The sequence below is a fragment of the Protopterus annectens genome, chromosome 9.part0, assembly GCF_019279795.1.
Source record: "Protopterus annectens isolate FY-2018-M chromosome 9.part0, PAN1.0, whole genome shotgun sequence".
NCBI lineage: Eukaryota > Metazoa > Chordata > Ceratodontiformes > Protopteridae > Protopterus > Protopterus annectens.
In genome coordinates, this window is record NC_056743.1 from 755,967,212 (window position 1) to 755,974,711 (window position 7,500).

Below are 7,500 nucleotides of genomic sequence, written 5' to 3' on the forward strand. Positions count from 1 at the left end.
GCATCAGCCAGTATGTTAGATGCTAAAGTAAACTACTGTAAATTAATTCAGATTGAATACTTTTACATATTCTTCTTCTTTCATCTGTTCCCATTAGGGGTCACCAAAGCAGATCATCTGTTTCCATTTTTTCCTGTCCTCTGGATCTTGCTCTGTCACACCAACCATCTGCATGTCCTCTCTCACCACATCCATAAACCTTATATGTCTTCCCTTTTCTTCTTACCTGGCAGCTCCATCCTTAACATCCTTCTCCCAATATACCCAGCATCCATCCTCAACACGTCCAAACCAAAGCAATCTCGCCTCTCTGGCTATGTATCCAAGCCATCCAACCTGAGCTGACCCTCTAATATACTGATTCCTAATCCTGTCCATCCTCATCACACCCAATACAAATCTTAACATCGTTAACTCTGCCTCCTCCAACACTAACTCCTGTCTTTTCATCAATGCCACCATCTCCAACTCATATAACATAGCTGATCTCACTACCTATCCTCTTGTAGACTTTCCCTTTCACTGTTACCAGTACCACTCTGTCACAAAACACTCCTGACACTCTTCTCCACCCACACCACCCTGCCTGTACTCTGTTCTTCACCTCTCTTCCTCACTCTCCATTACTGTGAACTGTTGATCTCAAGTATTTAAACTCATCCACATATTGCATATTCTGTTTTAATATAAATTTGCTGGTTTTGGATAGGTTTCTTTTTAGTACTTGGGTAGATTTGAAAATGGCTCCAACTAAAGACTTGGCACTGTCATCATGAGGATACGTATTCAGCCATACTCCGCTTAAAAACTTTGTGAACTAACAGAAGCAATATACAATACTACAGTTTTAGTTGGCAAGGGAAGATAGTTTTTTCCTTCAAAGACAGATTCTCTAAACAAAATACTTCCCTGTTAAATTAATTTTCAGTTATGACCTAAGAATCACACAGTATATTTTATGTATGTATGTATGTATGCATTTATTTATTGACACTTGTTTACCAGGAAAGTGCATTTGGCCAAGCAGAGCCCATTTGCAGTGGAGTCCTGGGGAGAAAAGCTCCACAAAAAAAACACAAATAGAATATATGGTACATCACAAGGCACAGTGAGTATACACAGCACAGAGGGAGGAACATTTTCTTATCAGTAGTACATTGGAAGATATACACACACTTGATACATACTTAATAAACTAATTACAATGTAGTTGATGTAGTAGAATGGGTGACTATAAAATGCTTAGCACTCAGATAATGACTGAGATTTACAGCTAGGAAAGACTTTAAGAGGCTATAACACTGATGTTGCAGAACGTGTAGTATATATGAGGAAAAGAATGGAAGAATATGAGAAGGAACATTTAAGAAGTTGTCAGTAATAACAGTAGAAGTAAGAAGGGTGGGAGTAATAAAAGAATGCTGCGAAGCCATTCTAATGAAGTGAAAGCAGCAGAATAAAAGACTTCTCAACATAAAATAAAAAGTTAATTAGATAGATATCATTCTGCATTAAATAGATAGAGATACAGATCAATCTTTCTATCTATCTATCTATGTATCTGTCTATCTTTCTATCAATACTCACATTTACCGATTTTCATCGAATGACCCAAACATCAATGTTCACAAAATGAACCTGAAAAAGTTGACATTGCCAAAAAAAACTCCTGCACCCCTTTTCTAATTAAGTATACTAAATCTGAGACCTCACAGTATCAGGGAAGAGCATATTCCCCTAAAATATTGTACACACCTGTCAACCTTCTGTTTAGTCGATCAATTGTAGAATCGACAACATTCAGTTCCTCTATATACAAATACATATATATATATATATATATATATATATATATATATATATATATATATATATATATATATATATATATATATGCAGAAATATATATGTATCTATATATATGTTTATATGTATATATATATATATATATATATATAGAGAGAGAGAGAGAGAGAGAGAGAAAGACAGAGGTGTGTGTGTGTGTGTGTGTATATATATATATATATATATATATATATATATATATATATATATACATATATATATACATACATATATATATATATATATATATATATATATATATATATATATATATATATATATATATATATATATATATATATATATACGCACACACACACACGTTTATCTATGCACGGTATACAAAAAGACTACTTTGGCCATGAGAGAGAAACAAAGTTTCAATTAACAGTATGCTTTATATCAAGAAGCAAGCACTGCTAAATTACTCTGTGCTGTTATTATAATGGGATGACCTTATAGTAACTCAGAGTACACATAATGAGATCTACAAGTATTTCTGTAGGATCAGACTACTGGCACATCTAGGTATCTAATTTTGCATTTTGATATTTACATTGCCTATGAGCCTGCTCTCACAAAAAAAAAAACACCAAACAGGACAGCAGCTGTGACCACTTTCATGAACGCCAAACAATAAATGAATTGCTCACTAAAGGCCTCACCCTAGAAAAGGTGCTTTAACAAAGTATTAGTTTAATGGTGTATACACTTATGCAACCAGCTTATTGTACATTTTTTAATTTTTATATTTTTTCCCCAACATATTTGTTGTTTTTTTCATTTGAATTGTACAGGCTGTATGTCACATTAAAGGTGGGAAAAGTTTTGAAATGATTTATTGCAGTCTCATTTTTTTATATCACAAAAACCTTGCATTTTAACAGGAGTGTGTACACTTTTTATATCCACTGTAGGTAGCAGAAAAGGAGGTTAAAATGTTATAGCTGAGTGAGGAAGAGTTATCCAGGTTAAGTACATGAGCAGAGCCAGGCAGATGTTTTGTGATCTTTTAACAGTTTTTTAAACTTGGTGGTGCTGGAGGTGGGTCTAACATCAATGGGTAGGGGGTTCCAGATTTTGGTGATATTGTTTGAGTATAGAGAGTCACCAGCATTATTGCTACTTTTAATGAAGTTTACTAGATTTTGTTACTGGGGTGCTGGGTCTGGTTATTGGAATAGTGAGTAAGCAGGCCTTGGAGAGCTGGTGTTTTTTCAGGATGGTTGAGTATTTGGTGGGCCACAGAGAGCTGGTTAAAAATTAGTAGGTTGAGGAATTCTAGCCTTGAGAGTTCTTTCAGAGTGCAACAGTGAAGGGATCTCTAGCTGGTATATTTAGCGAACTTTGCTATTTTAATATAGCAGCTATCTAGTCTGTTTATGTAAGTTTTCTTGAGGTTAGTAAGGATGGAAGATGCATATAAGAGTGTGGAGAGAAGATGGGTTCTGGCAATGGAGATTTTGGATTTGTCTGTGAGGAAAAGTTTGTTCCTGTACAGACTTTGGAACAACCTTTGATAAAGAAAAAAAACACAACAATTTAATAGAGGTATATTAGACTATGACAGAGGCAAACCTTTTGGCACAAATAAGAGTGTCAGATTTCAGGATTCAGGAAACAAACAAATTAATAAGAAAAAGAGACCCAGATCCATACTTAGGAACAAAAGTTATACCCATGGGGAAACATCAGGGGATGACTCATCCTCAGCCATGGATCTCGATCCTATCTCCACTCAAGAGTCTCCAGTAGCAAAGACGAGACCTAGCACTGACCTTTCATGGGAAAGAAACATGGGGGGGGGGGTAGGAAACACCGGAGAGGTACACAAAATCCAACAACCTTTGGACAAGATTCTATCACATTAAACATCAATAATGTTCACAATATCTTCTAAACCTTTGTCAGATGTTGGATTAAAACTATTGAACAAAGGGTTACATTTTGTGCCATCTTTTTTTGTGGCTGAACATGCTTTTGTAAATCGCATTCATGAATTTTGCAGAATTCTTAACCTGAAATTATTTTTTTCAGATTCTAATCAAACTCAAAGATCTACCGAATCTACCGGATTTCACTTCCACAAATCCAGTTTCATACCTCCCATGGACAAAAATGTTTCAGTCTTTAAAGAATGTGTGCTTAAAGATTTACATTTCAACATGAATGCATACACCAGTATTAAAAAAAAAATTACCAAACAAGAACAGGAAGCTCTACATATGCTCAGTAATAACCATGACCTGGTAATATTACCAGCTGACAAAGGGGGATCAGTGGGCATCATGGATTGGAACATGTATGAAGCAGAAGCTACAAAACTGTCCAATAGTAAATTTTACATGCAGATGCCCCTGGACCCATTTAGGTTCAAAAAAGAGATTGATGCTTGCCTGAAATTGGCACAGGAGGAAGGAATCATTGACCAGAGGACTGGTTACCAATTGACTGTCTAAGATCCTAGGTCACAATATCTATACCTGCTCCCCAAAATACACAAACATCCTACCAAACCACCAGGTAGACAGATTGTTTCAGGTCAAGGATCTCTGACAGAACCATTATCTGCTTTTCTTACAGAATATCTACAACCACTTCTTCCTCTTGTCAGATATAGAATCAAAGACACCACTCATTTTCTCAATATCATCAATGAAACACAGTTGGAACCAGGTTGGCTTTTATGCACATTGGAAGTTACCACCCTATATACAAATATGCCACATTGGGCAGGATTGGAAGCCATTCAGTTCTGGCTGAATAAAGCTGAATTATATACTCCGGGTTTCAATACTCTTCTTGTTTGCTTAGTTCAACATGTTCTTGCTAAGAATGTTTTTTACTTTCATAGGAGCTATTACTGGCAGTTAAGAGGTACAGCTATGGGAGCGTTTTTCGCTCCCATTTATGCAGACTTTATTTATGGGCTACATTGAAGAACAATTGATATATGATGAGAACCATAATATATTTTTGGATAACATGGTCATTTTGAGACATTACTTGGATGGTTGTTGGATGGTGTGGAGGGGTGATGCTGGATATGCACAGGAATTTGTGGAATGGATACACTTCACACTTAATTATGATTACAAGCAAATTACATTCCTGGATGTTCACATCTTACATCAGGATGATCATACACTGCAAACGGAGGTTTATAGAAAATTTCCCCAATTTAACACCTTACTTCATGCTCCCAGTCATCACCCCTTCCACATCATCCAGAACATCCCTAAATCCCAATTTTTATGCATTGAGCATATATGTTCTTCAGATGAAGCCTATAATACCAGTAAAAGTGATCTATCTCAAAGATTTCTAAATAGGGGCTATCATACAGACAACATTAACAGGGCATGTTCATTTGCTACAGAACTAGACGGGAAGACATTGCTGACTTATGGGAAGGGATCCAAAAGAAGTGATAGACAATCTTCCAAACCTATCTGTCTGGTCACAATATTTGGATGCAAATATCGATGGCTTTAAACACATTATTAATAACCATTGGGACATTTTGTTGGCCAATGAAAAATTAGCTGGAATGCTCTCTCCACAATGTCTTTTTTCCTACAGAAGAGGTTGTACAATCAACTCCCATCTTACTCACTAGAAACGTTCCACTCCTATTACCACAAAACAAACTAATTTATTTGGGGATAAGTTAGTTGGCAATAATCCTTGTGGCGATTGCAGTGCTTGTACATATGTTTGCAAAACAAATGAATTTACCAGCAGCAATACCCCACATAGTTTTCAAATTAGATGCTTCGACAACTGCAGCAGTGACAGGGTCATCTATTTGGCTACCTGCCTTTGCTCTGCCTATTATGTAGGGCAAACATCTCAGCCATTAAAACATAGGATCAGTGAACATCTTAGTGATATAAGAAATAAAAGAATATCCAATGCTCTTTACAAACATACAATGATCCATGCTACTGCTAAATTTCAATTTATAATTATTGACAAAATTCAAAGAAGGAAATCTAATAAAACAGGTTAGCATTCTATATTAAATAATAAGGAATCTGGTTAGATTGCCAGGCTGGCGGCTCTGTTTAAGCCCGGCCTCAATAAATTAAGCTAATTTAGGCATGTACCAATCAGCTTTGATTCTGATCTAATATTGCACTGTATAAATGTGAAGTGAATGAATGTTAGCTAATGCACTGAAGAAGGCTTTACTTTTGGCCAAAACCGGTTTGCTGTTCATTTTGCCACATTTTATATTCTATACATCTTCTTGATGCTGGACTATTTTGTGTTTGATTACATTTTGGTTTGGTCCGTGCACCCTGTCTCACTTGCGTGGGGTTGAGTAAGATTCCTGTACACGTTATCCATTTTTTGTGGACTTTTTTGATAGTTTATTTTATGTGGAGATCGAAGTTCACATTTTGGTCTATTACTACTGCCAGGAGTTTGGTGTGGGAGACTGGGGTAATGATGGTATTGTTTGCTGAAGTGATTCTAAATAGAAAAGAAGGGACTGGGGATCTTGTATGGTGAAACAGGATGAGTTTTCTTTTTTTGGGATTGAGTATTAACTGGGCATTAGCCAGGTTTCTACTTTAGAGAAGGTTTGCTGCGTTATTTCCTGAAGATGGTGGAATGTTGGAGCGGCACAAATTAAGGTAGAGTCATCTGTGTATTGTATTAATATGGCTTCATTAGTGGCAATTATGTAGGCTATTAATAAATAATGTGAAGAGAAGAAGGCCAGGAATGGATCCTTGTGGGACTTCTAAGGTGACTGACAGCAGTAGGAAGAGGGAGTTACCCATTTGACTGCTTGCTGCCACCCAATGAGATAGCTCTGAAACCAGGTGAGTGCATACCTATCAATTGTACAGATTTTCTCCTCATATTTTTGTTCTATTTTTCATAAAATTGAGTTTTTTTGGCAAATAAGTGGCAAATATTTAAAGACTGAAGTTAGAATATAATGACAGACATTTGAGTTTCAGACTTCATACCCTTCAGAAAATTCATGCTGATGCAAAACCTGTTATTCTCTCAACTTTATAAGTTTGTAAGAGCAATATTTAAAAATTGTCCCTATTTTTCAGCCTTTGTCCCACTTTTATTTATGGCTTTGTCCTGATTTCTTCCTCTAAGAGGTTGAGAGGTATGGGTGAGTGTGGAGAGGCTGGTTTTAAATTCTGATAGCGTGTTTAGCAGTCTTGAGTGAGACCATGTCAAAATGCTTCTGAGAGGTCCAGAAAGATAGATGAGACCAGGTCACTTACATTTCGGGAAGGTTGACAGAGTTAGTGAAGCTTAGAAAGGCAGTAGTTGTACTATGGAGCAAGAAGAATCTATGTTGAGTTTTGGATAGCAGATTGTCAGTGAGGACATGGAGGAATTCAGTAAGGATGTGTTTTTCTGGAATTTTTGATAGTGGAGATAGGATAGCAGTTGGACAGTATTTGGAAAGCTCTATAGAGCTGCCACATTTAAGTAGTGGAATGATGTGGGCTATTTTAACATAACCTGTTGTTCAGTGATGGAGTGATTTATAAGGATGGAGACAGGGTAAGTGATTGGTGTCTGCAGATAGGTTGTGTGCAGCTAGGGTTGTTGGTTTGAATTTTTTGAGGTATTAATTGAGGTATTAATAGGGTGTGACACCAGAATACATTCTAA